Genomic DNA, 19,323 nt, shown 5'->3' with positions numbered 1-19,323 from the left:
TGTGTGTCTCAGTTCCCCTGGCTAGGAAAAGGGACTCCCTTCCCCCTCGCGCTTCCCAGGTGAGGCGATGCCTCGCCCTGCTTCAGCTCTCGCTGGTCGGGCTGCAGCAGCTGACCAGCACCGATTGTCTGGCACTCCCGAGTGAGATGACCCCAGTACCTCAGTTGAAAATGCAGAAATCGCCGGTCTTCTGTGTCGCTCGCGCTGGGAGATGGAAACTGAAGCTGTTCCTATTCGGCCATCTTGCTCCGCCCCCCTAAAGTGATTATTGATACAGTTGAATTAATATCTGCCACATTTTAAATTGTTTTCTATTTGTTTCACTTTTGAAAAATCTTCCCATTTTCTAACTTCTTTGATTTGATTTGATTTATTTTTCAGTGAAAATAAAATTTATTTTGACTTATATAGAAGTGTATCACAGATGTTTTAGACTACCATTGAGAATAATTAGGATCAGTGTTTACTATGGTTCTAGTGATCAGTTTTCTTTTCATAAAAATTTTGAGTTTAAAAGAAAAATTATTGTTGTGATTATAGATTAAGTAGGAAGGGGGATGACACTCCAGGTTATGGATTTTATACCTTTTATAAGGTATTACTTTATAGTTCTTGAAATATATAAATATATTCTTTTTTTTTTTTTTTTTTTTTTTTGAGACAGAGTCTCACCCTGTCACCCAGGCTGGAGTGCAGTGGCATGATCTCGGTTCACTGCAGCCTCAGCCTCCTAGGCTGATCCTCCCACTTCAGCCTCCTGAGTAGCTGGGCCCACAGGTGTATACCACCATGCCTGGCTAATATGTATATATATTTAAGTCCTATATATATAAGTCATATAGATACATATATATACATGTATATAGGACTTAAATATATGTAATATATATAAATTTTATATAATATATATTTAAAAATACATGTTTTACTTTTGTAGAGATGAGGTCTCCCTATGTTGCCCAGGCTGTTCTTGAACTCCTGGTGCCTGATCTAAGGTGGAACAGTATCATCCCCAAACCAACCCCAACTTCTTTGATTTTAATTGAGCATTTTATATGATTCCATTTTCCCTCCTTTCTTAGAAATCAGTTAAAAAAATTTTAGGCCTTGACCTAGAGTTTTCAATATACATTTACAAATAATGTAAGTACACTATCAAATAGTAGTATGTAGCTTCATGGGAAGTGCACATACCTTGTAACAGAATCTTCCCAATTTCTTCTCATTCCTTATAACATTGGTGCATTTATTCTATTTATTGGGAAGCTATATATGTTGTTGCTATTATTATTTTGAATAATTATATATTACATAAGATATGAATAAGACAGTTTTTTTTTTTTAAAAAAAAAACCTTCCTTTTTACCTTAACACTCTTCCTTTCTTTATGTAAATCCAAGTTTCTCACCTATATCATTTTCCTTCTCCCTGAAGAACTTTTCACATTTCTTGCAAGGCAAATAAATCTATTGCTGACAAATTTCCTCAGTTTTTGTTTGTCTGAAAAACCTTTATAATTTTTTTCACTTTTTAAGGATATTTTCACTGGATATAGAAATCTCTGTTGGTGGTCTTTTTCTTTCAACACTTTAAATACTTCATTCTACTCTCCTCTTGCTTGCATGGTTTCTGAAGAGAGTTCCAATATAACTCTATCCTTGTTCCTCTGTAGATAAGGTATTACCCACCCACCCTCTGGCTTTTTTCAAGATGTTTTGTTTTTGGTTTCCTAGTTTGGATATCATATGCCTAAATTTTGGATATTTGTTCTCCTTGGTATTCTCTGAGCTTTCTTGATCTTTGGCTTGGTGTTTCTTATTAATTGTGGAAATTTATGATAAGTTATTACTTCTAATATTTCTTTTGCCTCTTGCTCTCATTCTTCTCCTGGTATTCCCATTATATGTATGTTATACCTTTTGTCATATCCCAGAGTTCTTAGATGTTCTGGTGTATTATCTTATTTTAATCTTATATTATTTTATGATTAAAATATCTCTCTCCTTTCTCTTCTCTTTGGTGGGCTATCTTCCCTGGGTGGTGACTTTTAGAAGAGTTTCTTAGCCTTTTCCCCCCCTATGCTTATGTGAGACTGAAACCGAGGCTGGAGTTAGGTAATTGACCTTCCATCAGGTCAGACAGAAAGGCTGTAGTAGTTTCCCTGAGAGACAGCCTTTGTTACGGAGGACAGAATGAAGACCAGAATGCTCTGGGCATATTTCAAAGTGGGTACTTTTCTCTTGTCTTTATTATTATTGCTTTATACCTGTCTTTGCTGGAAGCAAGAGGGAATTTTTCTCAGACGTTCACTGTGATAATCTGGTGGGTTTCTTGGAGGGAAAACTCATGAAATTGATTTTTCATTTCATTGTGATTTATGACTGCAGTGCTCTGATGGATCTAAGAAGAATTGTTGATTTTCAAATTTTCAGCCTTCTTGTTGTGAGGACAGGAATGATGACTTGCAAACTCTTTACATGTCAGAGTGGAAACCATAAGTCTTCTATGTGGATTTTAGATATAAATATAAAAGGTAAAATAATGGAATTTCTACAATATTACATGCAAATATATCTTCATGATTTGAGAAAGACAAGTTTTTGAAGGTAAAAAAATGCTAAAAAAATGAATACATTGGACTTTATTAAATTAAAAAAAAACAACTTATGTTCATCAAAAGACATCAAGAGAAGCCAGGAATGGCAGCACACACCTTTAGTCCTAGCTACTCAGGAGGCTGAGTTGGGAGGATTGCTTGAGCCCAGGAATTTGAGGCTATTGTGTGCTACAATTGTACTTGTGAATAGCCACTGCACTCTAGCCTGGGCAACATAATGAGATCCCATCAAAAAAAGACATCAAAATAGTGAAAGTACAACCACAGAATAGGTAAAGATATTCACAATACAAATAAGAACTTAATATTCAGTATTTTAAAAGATCTCCTATGTCAAAGGGCTTGTATTCAGAATATGAGAACTAAAAAAAAAAAAAAAAAAAAAAAAAAGAGAAAAATGCGAGGCACAGTGGCTCACACCTGTAATCTCAGCACTTTGGGAGGTCAAGGCAGGCAGATCACCTGAGGTTCAGGAGTTTGAGACCAGCCTGGCCAACATGGTGAAACCCTTTCTCTACCAATGGTGGCAGGCACCTGTAATTCCAGCTACCTGGGAGGCTGAGGCAGGAGAATCGCTTGAATCCGGGAGGTGGAGGTTGCAGTGAGCTGAGGTGGTGCCACTGCACTCCAGCCTGGGCAACAGAGCAAGACTCCATCTCAAATGGAAAGAAAAAAAAAAAAGAAATAAAAAGAAAAAAAAAAAACAACCCAAGTTTTTAGCAGGCACTTCCAAAAGAGGACATCTGTTTCAGTCAGCTTGGACTGCTATAGCAGCATACCATAGACTAGTTGGTCAAACAATACACATTTACTTCTCACAGCTCTGTAGGCTGGAAGTCTAAGATTAGGATTCCAGCATGATTGTGTTCTTGGTGGTGGTCCTCTTTGATTTGCAGGTGGCTGTCTCCTCATTGTATCCTCACATGGCAGAGAGAGAAATAATCTCTCATCTCTTCTTATAAAGGCACTAACCCCATTCATGACGGTTCCACTCTCCTGACCTAATTACTCCCAAATAGTTCTATCTCCTAATACTGTCACATTGGAGGTTAGGATTTCAACATATAAAGTTTGGCAGGGGCACAAATATTTAGTTTATAACAATATCCAAATAGCCATTGAGTCTATGAAAACATTAGCCGTGAGGGAATCACAAATTCAAATCATAACTCTACGCATCCATCAGGATGGCAAATTTAGAAATCAAAACAATAAAAACCTATACTGTTGACACGATGTTGACACCCACAGTGTTAAGCAATAGAAACTCTCACATACTACTATTAGGAGATTATTTGTACAACTACTTTGGAACATTCTTTGGCAGTATCTATTAAAACTAAAACATGTATTCTTTGACTCTCAAAATTCACTCCTAGGTTTACACCCAACAGAAACGCATCTATATGTGCACCAGAAGACACATTCGAGAATGTCCATAGCAGTATAATTTATAATAGTAGAAACATTCAGATTATAGTAAGAATGGAATGAATAAATAAATCTTCTTACATTTGTACATGGAATACTATATGATAAAAATAAACAAGCCAGGCATGGTGCCTCACCTGTAATTCCAGTGCCTTGGGAGGCCAAGGTGGGAAGATTGCTTGAACCCTGGAGTTTGAACAGCCTGGGCAACATGTCAAGACTCCGTCTCTGCAAAAAAACACAAAAATTAGCCAGTTGTGGTGGTGTATGCCTGTGGTCACAGCTACTTGGGAAGCTGAGGTGGGATGGTCACTTGAGCCTGGGAGGTCGAGCCTGCAAGTGAGTTGAGTTGGTGCCACTGCACTCCAGCCTGGGTGACATAGTGATACCCTGTCTCGAAAAAAATAAATAAATAAACTACTGCTACAATATTAAGTGAAAGGAGACAGAATCTAAAGAAAATGTGTATAATTCTGTAAAATTAAAACACAAGCACAAACAGTCAATGCCATTAGAATAGTGGTTACCTTCAAGGAGTGAGAGGGGACACAATGAGGGCTTCTGGTGAGTGATCTGGGTGGTAGTTACACACAGGTGTTCACTTTGAAAAAAATTTTTTTTTTTTTTTTTTTTTTGAGACGCAGTCTCGCTCTGTCGCCCAGGCTGGAGTGCAGTGGCCGGATCTCAGCTCACTGCAAGCTCCGCCTCCCGGGCTTACCGCCATTCTCCTGCCTCAGCCTCCTGAGTAGCTGGGACTACAGGCGCCCGCCAGGTCGCCCGGCTAGTTTTTTGTATTTTTTAGTAGAGACGGGGTTTCACCGTGTTAGCCAGGATGGTCTCGATCTCCTGACCTCGTGATCTGCCCGTCTCGGCCTCCCAAAGTGCTGGGATTACAGGCTTGAGCCACCGCGTCCGGCCCACTTTGAAAAAATTAATGAAGCTGTTAACTTATGTACATTATTACTTCAATATGAAACTTACTTTGAAAAACAGGTTATATAATACATACCCTCCAAAATTATGCATGCAATATCACAAACATGCTGAAAAGATACCAAAATGTTAACAGTGAATATCAATGAGTAGTGAGATTTTCATTTTTGTGATTTTTGTTGTATTTTTCAAATTTACTTCAATGAACCAAATTACTGTTATGATTAGAAAATATCATTAAATATTACAGTAAAGATCACTCTAGGAACTGTGTGAAAGATGGGTTGGGGAGAGGGAAGACAAGAATGTCAGGAGGTAACAGTCACGTGAGAGGTGATGAGGGTCTGACTGGGGTTGTGTGGTCAGGGAGGTGGTGCATTATGTTGAAATCAGGAGCACAAGAGGAGTAGAGGCCTCTCTTTCCTCTCTCTCTCTCTGGGGGGGGGGGGGGGGGGGCAGGGAGCTTAGGAAGTTCAATTTTAAACATGTTAGGATTGGGTTCCCTTTTATCCAAGTAGAGATGTCTGTAAATAATTTTAATTATTATGTAAAATGTCTAATTTCAACATTACCATTTGATGACCCAATCTGAATACACTGAGTCACCAAATGAAGGAATTTTTTTCTGTGACACCTTCCCTTCTTGGCCCCATGCATTCACAAATTAGTTTTTTATATCATATAAATGAGAAAACAGTGCCCTGATGAGTATTATATTCTCTGCTGGAGCTTTTTCTCCTTTAAGGTGAGTTTTCATGGCACAAATTACACCTCAGGAAAAAGGCACAGCTTCTTGCAAGACAATGACTAAACTTTAGAAGATGAAGATTAAATGGCCAAAGAGCTATAATTACCTAATTATTAAAGATTCTAACATTCAAAACCCAAAGAATTCACTATTGAAACTCCAAGGTAGTTAAGTGACTGAGAATTATTTTTCTTCCTTATCTGTATACCTAATGTAAATCAGGGAAAAGAAATCGAGATAGAAAAAAGCCTTAATAACAATTTTGAGGTTCCACAGTAAAAACTTTATCAAGAAAACCTAGTTAGATGATGATATACAAACTACTATAGATGTATAAGTAGCTGGTTGCTACCCCAACGCCCCAAGAGTTCACAAGTGGTTCTTTAATGCATACACTCTTTATTTTGTATTTATTAGAGTATATTATATATATACACATATATAATAGCTTATTTTATACACACACATACTAGCCTTTAAATTATAATCATTTGTAGCATAAGAGTCTTAATTAGAAGGGTGTCCTTAGATGACACAGGAGTAAATGATATAGTAATAATGGAAGACCAAATTTCAGCCCATCTGCACAATTGAGTCTGCCAAATCTTGCTAAATTTGCTTGACTGAACATTTCTTCCTCTCTTTCTCTGTGTCCTATACAGTGTCACAAAATAATCCTAAGATTTGGATGCTCCTGTGCTGTGCTGGCAGCATCTTTTAGTGGTTGGTTAAGTTTGATAGTATAACCAAATTGTTGGTGAAAGGGATATATATATATATATATTTCACATTTTATTGAGAAAAGCACAAAGTCATTTCCATTTTCTTAACCTAATAAAATGCAGCTCTCCTTTGGATTATTGTTCATTCAATAATGTAGACTGGACTTTCACGTTAGCAGAAACGTTATTGCATCCAATAGATCATATCTTACTATTCTCTGTCCTTTCCAAATCATGCTCTGCACGAAAGTTTTGGTTTATGGGCATTTCCCCTAATGAGAGTACCAACTTGAATGTGTTTTGTAAAATGTCACATTGTCCAAAATTTGTTTTTCTAGCTTTTGTGAAGACTCTATGGTCTATGGGTTCTGCTTGGTAAGTTTCTGTACATCACCGTATGTCTCTGCTCTTGGTGAGCATTGCAGACTGAGAACAACTCTACTTTTGATGGATGTTTGTATGTTTCCTCAGTGACTGATTTTTATTAGTTTCAAAAGATAACAATATATGCATGCACATACACTGATGTTTCTGAAGGGCATTGTGATGAAAGATTAGAATGCTTTTTGCCTTCCTCCTGGATCAAACGGTGTGCCTTAGAGAGCATGGGTACATTTACTTTATCACCAAAAAGAATAAAATCTGTTGACATTGTTACTTATCATTCATCTTCATTCATTCTTTTTTCTTTTTCTAATTATACTTTAAGTTCTGGGATACATGTGCAGAATGTGCAGGTTTGTTGCACCCATCAACCCGGCAGCTATATTAGGTATTTCTCCTAATGATATCTCTCCCCTAGCCCCCCACCCCTTGACAGGCCCCAGTGTGTGATGTTTCCCACCCTGTGTCCATGTGTTCTCATTGTTCAGCTCCCACTTATGAGTAGGAACATGCAGTGTTTGGTTTTCTGTTCCTGTGTTAGTTTGCTGAGAATGATGGTTTTCAGCTTCATCCATGGCCCTGCAAAGGACATGAACTTTCTTTTTTATTGCTGCATAGTAGTCCATGGTGTATATGTGCCACATTTTCTTTATCCAGTCTATCATTGATGGGCATTTGGGTTGGTTCCAAGTCTTTGCTATTGTGAACAATGCCGCAATAAACATATGTGTACACGTGTCTTTATAGTAGAATGATTTATAATCCTTTTGGTATAAACCCAGTAATAGGATTGCTGGATCAAATGGTATTTCTGGTTCTAGCTCCTTGAGGAATCACCACACTGTCTCCCACACTGGTTGAACTCATTGACACTCCCACCAATGGTGTAAAAACTTTCCTATTTCTCCATATCCTCTCCAGCATCTGTTGTTTCCTGATTTTTTTAATGATTGCCATTCTAACTGAAGATGGTATCTCATTGTGGTTTTGATTTGCATTTCTCTAATGACCGGTGATGATGAGCTCTTTTTCATGTTTGTTGGCGGCATAAATGTCTTCTTTTGAGAGCTTTTATATCCCTAACTCACTTTTTGATAGGGTTGTTTTTTCTTGTAAATTTAAGTTCTTTTTAGATTCTGAATATTAGCCCTATGTCAGATGGATAGATTGAAAAAATTTTCTCAATCTAGAAGAAATGGATAATTTCCTGGACACTTACACTCTCCCAAGACTAAACCAGGAAGAAGTTGAATCCCTGAATAGACCAATAGCAGCCTCTGAAATTGAGGCAATAATTAATAGCCTACCAACCAAAGAAAGTCCAGGACCAGATGGATTCACAGCTGAATTCTACCAGAGGTACAAAGAGGAGCTGGTACCATTCCTTCTGAAACTATTCCAATCAATTGAAAAAGAGGGAATCCTCCCTAACTCATTTTATGAGGCCAACATCATCCTGATACCAAAGCCTGGCAGAGACACAACAAAAAAAGAAAATTTTAGACCAATATCCCTGATGAACATCGATGCAAAAACCCTCAATAAAATACTGGCAAAACGGATTCAGCAGCACATCAAAAAGCTTATCCACCATGATCAAGTGGGCTTCATCCCTGGGATGCAAGGCTGGTTCAACATATGCAAATCAATAAACGTAATCCAGCATATAAACAGAACCAAAGACAAGAACCACATGATTATCTCAAGAGATGCAGAAAAGGCTTTTGACAAAATTCAACAGCCCTTCATGCTAAAAACGCTCAATAAATTCGGTATTGATGGAACGTACCTCAAAACAATAAGAGCTATTTATGACAAACCCACAGCCAATATCATACTGAATGGGCAAAAACTGGAAAAATTCCCTTTGAAAACTGGCACAAGACAGGGATGCCCTCTCTCACCACTCCTATTCAACATAGTGTTGGAAGTTCTGGCTAGGGCAATTAGGCAAGAGAAAGAAATAAAGGCTATCCAGTTAGGAAAAGAAGAAGTCAAATTGTCCCTGTTTGCAGATGACATGATTGTATATTTAGAAAACCCCATTGTCTCAGCCCAAAATCTCCTTAAGCTGATAAGCAACTTCAGCAAAGTCTCAGGATACAAAATTAATGTGCAAAAATCACAAGCATTCTTATACACCAGTAACAGAACAACAGAGAGCCAAATCATGAATGAACTTCCATTCACAATTGCTTCAGAGAGAATAAAATACCTAGGAATCCAACTTACAAGGGATGTGAAGGACCTCTTCAAGGAGAACTACAAACCACTGCTCAGTGAAATAAAAGAGGACACTAACAAATGGAAGAACATACCATGCTCATGGATAGGAAGAATCAATATCGTGAAAATGGCCATACTGCCCAAGGTTATTTATAGATTCAATGCCATCCCCATCAAGCTACCAATGAGTTTCTTCACAGAATTGGAAAAAACGGCTTTAAAGTTCATATGGAACCAAAAGAGACCCCGCATTGCCAAGACAATCCTAAGTCAAAAGAACAAAGCCGGAGGCGTCACGCTATCTGACTTCAAACTATACTACAAGGCTACAGTAACCAAAACAGCATGGTACTGGTACCAAAACAGAGATATAGACCAATGGAACAGAACAGAGTCCTCAGAAATAATACCACACATCTACAGCCATCTGATCTTTGACAAACCTGAAAGAAACAAGAAATGGGGAAAGGATTCCCTATTTAATAAATGGTGCTGGGAAAATTGGCGAGCCATAAGTAGAAAGCTGAAACTGGATCCTTTCCTTACTCCTTATACGAAGATTAATTCAAGATGGATTAGAGACTTAAATGTTAGACCTAATACCATAAAAACCCTAGAAGAAAACCTAGGTAATACCAATCAGGACATAGGCATGGGCAAGGACTTCATGTCTCAAACACCAAAAGCAACGGCAGCAAAAGCCAAAATTGACAAATGGGATATGATTAAACTAAAGAGCTTCTGCACAGCAAAAGAAACTACCATCAGAGTGAACAGGCAACCTACAGAATGGGAGAAAATTTTTGCAATCTACTCATCTGACAAAGGGCTAATTTCCAGAATCTACAAAGAACTCAAACAAATTTACAAGAAAAAAACAACCCCATCAAAAAGTGGGGAAAGGATATGAACAGACATTTCTCAAAAGAAGACATTCATACAGCCAACAGACACATGAAAAAATGCTCATCATCACTGGCCATCAGAGAAATGCAAATCAAAATCTCACACCAGTTAGAATGGCAATCATTAAAAAGTCAGGAAACAACAGGTGCTGGAGAGGATGTGGAGAAATAGGAACACTTTTACACTGTTGGTGGGATTGTAAACTAGTTCAACCATTGTGGAAAACAGTGTGGCGATTCCTCAAGGATCTAGAACTAGAAATACCATTTGACCCAGCCATCCCATTACTGGGGATATACCCAAAGGATTGTAAGGCATGCTGCTATAAAGACACATGCACACGTATGTTTACTGCGGCACTATTCACAATAGCAAAGACTTGGAATCAACCCAAATGTCCATCAGTGACAGACTGGATTAAGAAAATGTGGCACATACACACCATGGAATACTATGCAGCCATAAAAAAGGATGAGTTTGCGTCCTTTGTAGGGACATGGATGCAGCTGGAAACCATCATTCTTAGCAAACTATCACAAGAAGAGAAAACCAAACACCGCATGGTCTCACTCATAGGTGGGAACGGAACAATGAGATCACTTGGACTCAGGAAGGGGAACATCACACATCGGGGCCTATCATGGGGGGGGGAGGGGAGAGGGATTGCATTGGGAGTTATACCTGATATAAATGACGAATTGATGGGTGCTGACGAGTTGATGGGTGCAGCACACCAACATGGCACAAGTATACATATGTAACAAACCTGCACGTTATGCACATGTACCCTAGAACTTAAAGTATAACAATAAAAAATAAAAATAAAAATAAAGAAAAAAAAAAGAAAAAATTTTCTCCCATTCTGTAGGTTGCCTGTTTACTCTGGTGATAGTTTCTTTTGCTGTGCAGAAGCTCTTTAATTACATCCCATTTGTCAATTTTGGCTTTTATTGCCATTGCTTTTGGTGTTTTGGTCATGAAGTCTTTGCTCATGCCTATGTCCTGAATGGTATTGCCTAGGTTTTCTTCTAGCATTTTTATGGTTTTAGGTCCTAAGTTTACATCTTTAATTCATCTTGAGTTAATTTTTGCATAAGGTGGAAGGAAGGAGTTCAGTTTCAGTTTTCTGCATATGGCTAGCCAGTTTTCCCAACACCATTTATTAAATAGAGAATCCTTTCCCCATTGCTTGTTTTTATCAGGTTTATCAAAGATCAGATGGTTGTAGATGTATGGTATTATTTCTGAGGCCTCTGTTCTGTTCCATTGGTCTATATATCTGTTTTGGTACCAGTACGATGCTGTTTTGGTTACTGTAACCTTGTAGTATAGTTTGAAGTCAGGTAGCATGATGCCTCCAGCTTTGTTCTTTTTGCTTAGGATTGTCTTGGCTATGTGAGCTCTTTTTTTGAAATTTAAAGTAGCTTTTTCTAATTCTGTGAAGAATGTCAATGGTAGCTTGATGAGGATAGCATCAATCTATAAATTACTTTGGGCAATATGGCCATTTTCACGATATTGATTCTTCTTATCCATGAGCATGGAATGTTTTTCCATTTGTTTGTGTCCTGATTTCCTTGAGCAGGGGTTTGTAGCTCTCCTTGAAGAGGTCCTTCACATCCCTTGTAAGTTGGATTCCTAGGTGTTTTATTCTCTTTGTAGCAATTGTGAATGGGAGTTCACTCATGATTTGGCTTTTCTATTGTTGGTGTATAGAAATGCTTGTAATTTTTGCACATTGATTTTGTATCCTGAGACTTTGCTGAAGTTGCTTATCAGCTTAAGGAGATTTTGGGCTGAGATGATGGGGTTTTCTAAATATACAATCTTGTCATCTGCAAACAGAGACAATTTGACTTCCTCTTTTCCTATCTGAATATGCTTTATTTCTTTTTCTTGCCTGATTGCCCTGGCCAGAATTTCCAATACTATGTTGAATAGGAGTGGTGAGAGAGGGCATCCTTGTCTTGTGTCAGTTTTCAAAGGGAATGCTTCCAGTTTTTGCCCATTCAGTATGATATTGGCTGTGGGTTTTTCATAAAAGCTCTTATTATTTTGAGATGCATTCCATCAATACCTAGTTCATTGAGAGTTTTTAGCATGAAGGGGTATTGAATTCTATCAAAGGTCTTTCCTGCATCTATTGAGATAATCATGTGATTTTTGTCATTGGTTCTATTTATGTGATGGATTACATTTATTGATTTGCATATGTTGAACCAGCCTTGCATCCCAAGTCATGAAGCTGACTTGATCATGGAAAAGCTTTTTGATATGCTGCTGGATTCGGTTTGCCAGGGTTTTATTGAGGATTTTTGCATTGATGTTCATCAGGGATATTGGACTGAAATTTTCGTTTTTGGTTGTATCTCTGCCAAGTTTTGGTCTCAGGATGCTGGCTTCATAAAATGAGTTAGAAAGGATTCCCTCTTTTTCTTTTGTTTGGAATAGTTTCAGAAGGAATGGTACCAGCATCTCCTTGTTCCTCTGGTAGAATTTGGCCGTGAATCCATCTAGTCCTCAAAGTTTTTTGGTTGGTAGGATATTAATTACTGCCTCAATTTCAGAACTTGTTACTGGTCTATTCAGGGATTCAACTTCTTCCTGGTTTAGACTTGGGAGGGTGTATCTGTCCAGGAATTTATCCATTTCTTACAGGTTTTTCTAGTTTATTTGCACAGAGGTGTTTATAGTATTCTCTGATGGTAGTTTCTTTTTCTGTGGGATCAGTGGTGATATCCCCTTTATCATTTTTTATTGCATCTATTTGATTCTTCTTTTATTAGTGTGGTTAGCGGTCTATTTTGTTGATCTTTTCAAAAAACCAGCTCCTGGATTCTTTTTTTGAAGGGTTTTTTGTGTCTCTATCCCCTTCAGTTCTGCTGTGATTTTATTATTTCTTGTCTTCTGCTAGCTTTTGAATTTGTTTGCTTTTGCTTCTCTAGTTCTTTTAATTGTGATGTTAGGGTGTTGATTTTAGATCTTTCCTGCTTTCTCTTGTGGGCATTTAGTGCTACAAATTTCCCCTAAACACTGCTTTAGCTGTGTCCCAGAGATTCTGGGACGTTGTGTCTTTGTTCTTATTGGTTTCAAATAACTTATTTATGTCTGCCTTAATTTCCTCATTTACCCAGTAGTCATTCAGGAGCAGTTTGTTCAGTTTCCATATAGTTGTGAGGTTTTGAGTGAGTTTCTTAATCCTGAGCTCTAATTTGATTACACTGTGGTCTGAGACTCTGTTTGTTATAATTTCCATTCTTTTGCATTTGCTGAGGAGTGTTTTACTTCCAATTATGTGGTCAATTTTAGAGTAAGTGCAATGTGGTGCTGAGAAGAATGTATATTCTGTTGATTTGGGGTGGCGAGTTCTGTAGATGTCTGTTAGTTCTGCCTAGTCCAGAGTTGAGTTAAAGTCCTGAATATCCTTGTTAATTTTCCGTCTCATTGATTAGTCTCCCACTATTATTGTGTGGGTGTCTAAGTCTTTTTGTAGGTTTCTCAGGACTTGTTTTATGAATCTGGGTGCTCCTGTATTGGATGCATGTATATTTAGGATAGTTAGCTCTTCTTGTTGAATTCATCCCTTTACCATTATGTAATGCTCTTCTTTGTCTCTTTTGATCTTATCTTTGTTGGTTTAAAGTCTGTTTTATCAGAGACTAGGATTGCAAGCCCTGTTTTTTTGTTTTTTTTTTTGTTTGTTTGTTTGTTTTGCTTTCCATTTGCTTGGTAAACATTAGTCCATCCCTTTATTTTGAGCCTATGTGTGTCTTTGCACGTGTGATGGGTCTCCCGAATACAGTACACTGATGGGTCTTGACTCTTTATCCAATTTGCCAGTCTGTGTCTTTTAGTTCGAGCATTTAGCCCATTTACATTTAAGGTTAATATTGTTATATGTGAATCTGATCCTGTCATTATGATGCTAGCTGGTTATTTTGCCCATTAATTGATGCAGTTTCTTCACAGTGTTGATGGTCTTTACAATTTGGTATGTTTTTGCAGTGGCTGGTATCTGTTGTTCCTTATCTTGTTTTGTGCTTCCTTCAGGAGTTCTTATAAGGCAGACCTGGTGGTGACAAAATCCCTCAGCATTTGCTTGTCTGTAAAGGATTTTATTTCTCCTTTATTTATGAAGCTTAGTTTGGCTGGATATGAAATTCTGGGTTGAAAATTATTTTAAGAATGTTGAATATTGGCCCCCACTCTCTTCTGGTTTGTAGGGTTTCTGCCAAGAAATCCGCTTTTTAGTCTGACAGGCTTCCCTTTGTGGGTAACCCGACCTTTCTCTCTGGCTGCCCTTAACATTTTTTCCTCCATTTCAACATTGGTGAATGTGACAATTATGTGTCTTGGGACTGCTCTTCTTGAAGAGTATCTTTGTGGTGTTCTCTGTATTTCCTGAATTTGAATGTTGGCTTACCTTGCTAGGTTGGGGGAGTTCTCCTGGATAATATCCTGAAGCGTGTGTTCCAACTTGGTTTCATTTTCCCTGTCACTTTCAGGTACACCAATCAAATGTAGATTTGGTCTTTTCACATAATCCCATATTTCTTGGAGGCTTTGTTCATTTCTTTTTATTTTTTCTCTAATTTTGTCTTCATGCTTTATTTCATTAAGTTGATCTTTAATCTCTGATATCTTTCTTCTACTTGATTGATTCAGCTATTGATACTTGAGTATGCTTCATGAAGTTCTCGTGCTGTGTTTTTCAGCTCCATCAGGTCATTTATGTTCTTCTCTAAACTGGTTATTCTAGTTAGCAATTCGTCTAACCTCTTTTCAAGGTTCTTAGCTTCGTTGCATTGGGTTAGAACATGCTCCTTTAGTTTGGAGGAGTTTGTTATTACCCACCTTCTGAAGCCTATTTCTGTCAATTTGTCAAACTCATTCTCTGTCTGGTTTTGTTCCCTTGCTGGTGAGGAGTTGTGATCCTTTGGAGGAGATGAGGCATTCTGGTGTTAGAAATTTTCAGGCTTTTTGCACTGGTTTTTCCTCATCTTTGTGGATTTATCTACCTTTGGTCTTTGATGCTGGTGACCTTTGGATGGGGTTTTCTGTGTCTGGACATCCTTTGTGTTGATGTTGATGCTATTTCTTTCTATTCGTTAGTTTTCCTTCCAACAGGTCACTCTGCTGCAGTTCTGCTGGAGTTTGCTGGAGGTCCACTTCAGGCCCAGTTTGCCTGGGTATCTCCAGTAGTGGCTGAAGAACAGTAAAGATTGCTGTCTGTTCCTTCCTCTGGAAGCTTCATCCCAGAGGGGCATCTACCAGATGGCAGCTGGAGCTTTCCTGTATGAGGTGTCTATTGGCCCCTGCTGGGAGGTATCTCCCAGTCAGGAGACATTGGGGTCAGGGACCCATTTGAGGAGGCAGTCTGACCCTTAGCAGAACTTCTACACTGTGCTGGAAGATCCGCTGCTCTCTTCAGAGCCATCAGGCAAGGGCATTTAAGTACGCTGAGGCTGTAGCCACAGCCGCCCCTTCCCCCGGGTGCTCTGTCCCAGGGTTATGAGGGTTTTATCTATAAGCCCCTGATTTGGGCCGCTGCCTTTCTTTCAGCGATGCCCTGCCCAGAGAGGAGGAATCCAGAGAGGGAGTCTCGCTACAGCAGCTTTGCAGAGCTGCCGTGGGCCTCTCCAAGTTCGAACTTCCTGGCAGCTTTGTTTACAACTTTGAGGGTAAAACCACGTACTCACACCTCAGTAATGGCAGATGCCCCTCCCCCAACCAAGCTCGAGTGTCCCAGGTCAACTTCAGACTGCTGTGCTGGCAATGAGAATTTCAAGCCAATGGATCTTAACTTGCTGGGCTCTGTGGGGGTGGGATCCGCTGAGCGAGACCACTTGGCTCCCTGGCTTCAGCCCCCTTTCCAGGGGAGTGAACAGTTCTCTCACTGACATTCCAGGTGCCACTGGGGTATGGAAAACAAACAAACAAACAAACAAACAACCCTGCAACTAGCTCAGCGTCTGCCCAAGTGGCCGCTTGGTTTTGTGCTTGAAACCCAGGTCCCTTGTGGTGTAGGTACCGGAGGGAATCTCCTGGTCTACCGGTTGGAAAGACTGTGGAAAAGCATAGTCTCTGGGCCAAAGTGCACCGTTCCTCATGGCACAGTCCCTCAGAGCTTCCCTTGGCTAGGGGAGGGAGTTCCCTGACCCCATATGCTTCCTGGGTGAGGCAACGCCCCACCCTGCTTCAGCTCGCCCTCCGTGGGCTACACCCACTGTCTAACCAGTCCCAATGAGATTAACTGGGTACCTCAGATGGAAATGCAGAAATCGCCTGCCTTTTGCATTAATCTCGCTGGGAACTGTAGACTGGAGCTGTTTCCATTCGGCCATCTTGCCTGCCTTCCGGGATTTATGTTTTGAGAGAGTCAATCCTTGATAGATTACCTTGTACTTTTGTGGAGAGGATGTTATCATTGTCCCTGATTTAGGGGAAAATGCTAAGAAAATAAGTGATTTTCAAAACCTTGCCATGATGCCATCAGTAATGGAGTTTGGACTAGTACTGGGAACCTCTAGGTATTGACTTGAGGCCTCATGCTTATAGGATGTCAGTTCTCTTCAACAGAAGTGTTTTTAAGCTTTTCAAAATTTCCATAAAAATAAAAATGGAAGGCAGTTTTTTCTTTTTGAAGAAAATTTTAGCTATCTTTACATAATAGCTGCTTAAGAACTGAAAAATAAATCAAAACTACTTGTCTCAGGTTTTGTTGTATAAATTGAGTGAAAGAGACAACAAAAATAGCCAGGCTAGGTGGTGCACACCTACATAGAAGGCTGAGGCAGGAGGATCACTTGAGCCTAGGAGTCTGAAGCCAGCTGGGTCAATATAGTGAGAGTCCATCTCTAAAAATAATAATAAACTTTAAAAAATTTGAAAAGAATAAAATAAGCATAAATGGGGAGAAATTAAAAGGAGACACTAAAAAGTATGTCACTGCTCCCACATCTTCTCTGTACTCCCCCAAGGCGCAATTTTTTACTTCATTTCACCTTTATTTCCTATGGAATCCCAGCCTTAACAATGGAAATTGGAAAAAGCAACTAGACACCATGGAGGAAAAAAAAGAACAAAGAAATACATTAAGGAACTAAAGAAAGGAAGAAGAGAGGGAGGGAGGAAGAAAGGAAGGAAGGAAACTATAAAAGAAAATTTGGATGTAGACTGTAAATGGACTAACTTCCAGAGGTCAGGGCCACATGGACTGAAAACATGTTTAGAACCCGATTTTACAGGAATTCTGAACGTACCTAGAAGGGCTTTTGCCAGAAAACTGTTAAGCTTAACTACCATTCTATTGTGAATGTTTTGTGATATAAGGTTATTTTAGTCCTGTATTCAAGGTCAAGAAATGTTTCTTTTTAAAATATAAGGGCATGAACCGTCCTTTGTCAAGTTCATTGACAGAAAATGATATCTTTATTATTTGTCAGTGGATTTCCAATCAATTATCATCTGATGCAAAAATAATCCCAGGAGGTAAGATTAAGTATTGTTTAAATCATGGAACCAAGACCTATAGTCAGACATGACCTCAATAATGCAAATGCATCTGTGAATAGCTGGGAAGACAAATTCATTTATAACAACAGACGGTGTCAGGAGAAGATTAAAATATATATGCACCACATAGATGAAATAATTGTAATCAGGACAGCAGAATTACCACAATTGGAGAATTTCACTGAATAGCTGAATTTCATGTATAACACAATCAAATTTTCTGCCTCATTCAACCTCACCAGTGTTCATTTCCTGGATGTTCTGACTAATTTAAACTATGGTTAATTGAATACTGAAATATTCGGGAAACTATGACAAGAACAATTTGCTATGGACAATTTCCACCTGTACTCTCAAGACTTAGAAGCCATATGGATAGAATGAAATAGGTGAGATGAATCATATTTCACTAAATGTTTGTCACAAAATTAGTTTTTGCTTAGGAGGATATAAAGGAAGGGGCTATAACATGCTAAGGTTAAAGCATTTGTTGAAAGAAGGTAATATAAATAGATACAAATTTCAATGTTTGCTGGTAGAAAAGATTTCAAGCAGTTTCAGAGTTGTAATCCTTGCATTTATGTGTTATTTTCTTATAAAGGGAATTTGCCTGTTCAACTGCACTTTAAAAACCAGTCATTCTTTTCATCATGCTAAATTAGAAAATTTTCCAGGAAAACGTCTTAGGTGTATTAAAGTTAGAACTATTTTTTTAATATAAAACAACCATCCATACTTGAACATTTACAGATTGATTCTCAGTTTTCATATATAGACAGATGATTTGAAAACACTGGATACTACAATCTATACATTTCCCCACTGACCTCCACATCCCCATCCCTTTACATTGTAGTTCTGCATTGCTGCCAGGAGACATCAGAACCATTTTACAATATAAATACACTGGAAGGAAGAGATTCCTGTAGAACATTAACAGAGAATGGTATCTTTATTAATATATCTTTGCTATATATATATTTGTAACAATGTAATATATCTTTGTAACAGTGATATCTTTGTTAATTTCTACTACTTAATGTTAAGTTAATGTCATAGGACACTTAATTTCCCCAGGCAGTGTCATATCTTTGACCAAAAGAGATGAAAATGTCAAATGTTAGACCTGGAAGTAACCTTGGGGTATCCAGGGGAATAACCTCATTATGCAAATAAAGAGCTGCAGCGGTCCATTGACTTCTCGCAGTGAATATTCTTACAGTGAATATTCTCCAGGATTCCATCATTCTCAGCCCATCTCTCCCATCCCAAGTCATTTTTGCCCTCTCCCCGCAGGTTGTCAGAAGACTAGAAGTGAAGAGGTGAGCAGTAGATAGAGCAGTTTATAAGACAATGTTAAGACCATGATGAAAAGACATTAGAGGAAGCGGTAAAAAAGCAATATGTGACTCTTAGAGCAGGTAAGTGTGCTTGCCCCATCAAGCCACACATAACTCTCCCTCCCCTAAGGTTAGGACCTGACTATATGTTTGTCTTATATTCTTTCTACCTCTATGGCCTCTCTGGTGACTTAAAGGCACATTCTCTCTCCATCTCTGTCTGTTTCTCTATGAGATTATTTTCATTTTGACCATTGCCCTCATTTATTTACCCTCAGCATAATGACAACAGATTGAGAGTTAAAAATAAATCCCTTGTTTCCAATCTATTAAAAAAGAACTTAAATTTAAGGATGGGTCAAAAAGAGAAACGATATCACAAGTATTTTTTAAATTAACGTTTTAGGTATTTTACTGATCACCTTTCCTTTAACTCAACTGTAGTTTCAGCTGAGGAAGTTAATGAAACAGTTAGATGGGTGTTTCCAGATCTATTTCTTT

At 38.5% G+C, this 19,323-nt stretch overlaps 1 long non-coding RNA gene across 1 annotated transcript in view; it reads left to right on the top strand.

Annotated features, from left to right (window-relative positions):
• The window catches only part of LOC111524441, a 106,440-nt gene extending 87,544 nt beyond the window's left edge, over positions 1 to 18,896 (top strand). The window contains exons 2-3 of the long non-coding RNA XR_002725790.2: positions 17,725 to 17,871; positions 18,719 to 18,896. This is a non-coding gene — a long non-coding RNA (uncharacterized LOC111524441). The remainder of the gene's footprint in view (positions 1 to 17,724; positions 17,872 to 18,718) is intronic.
• The last annotated feature ends 427 nt before the right edge of the window (positions 18,897 to 19,323 follow it).

This window comes from Piliocolobus tephrosceles, chromosome 6, assembly GCF_002776525.5.
Source record: "Piliocolobus tephrosceles isolate RC106 chromosome 6, ASM277652v3, whole genome shotgun sequence".
Classification (NCBI taxonomy): Eukaryota; Metazoa; Chordata; class Mammalia; order Primates; family Cercopithecidae; genus Piliocolobus; species Piliocolobus tephrosceles.
This window is presented reverse-complemented; position numbering and strand designations above follow the sequence as displayed.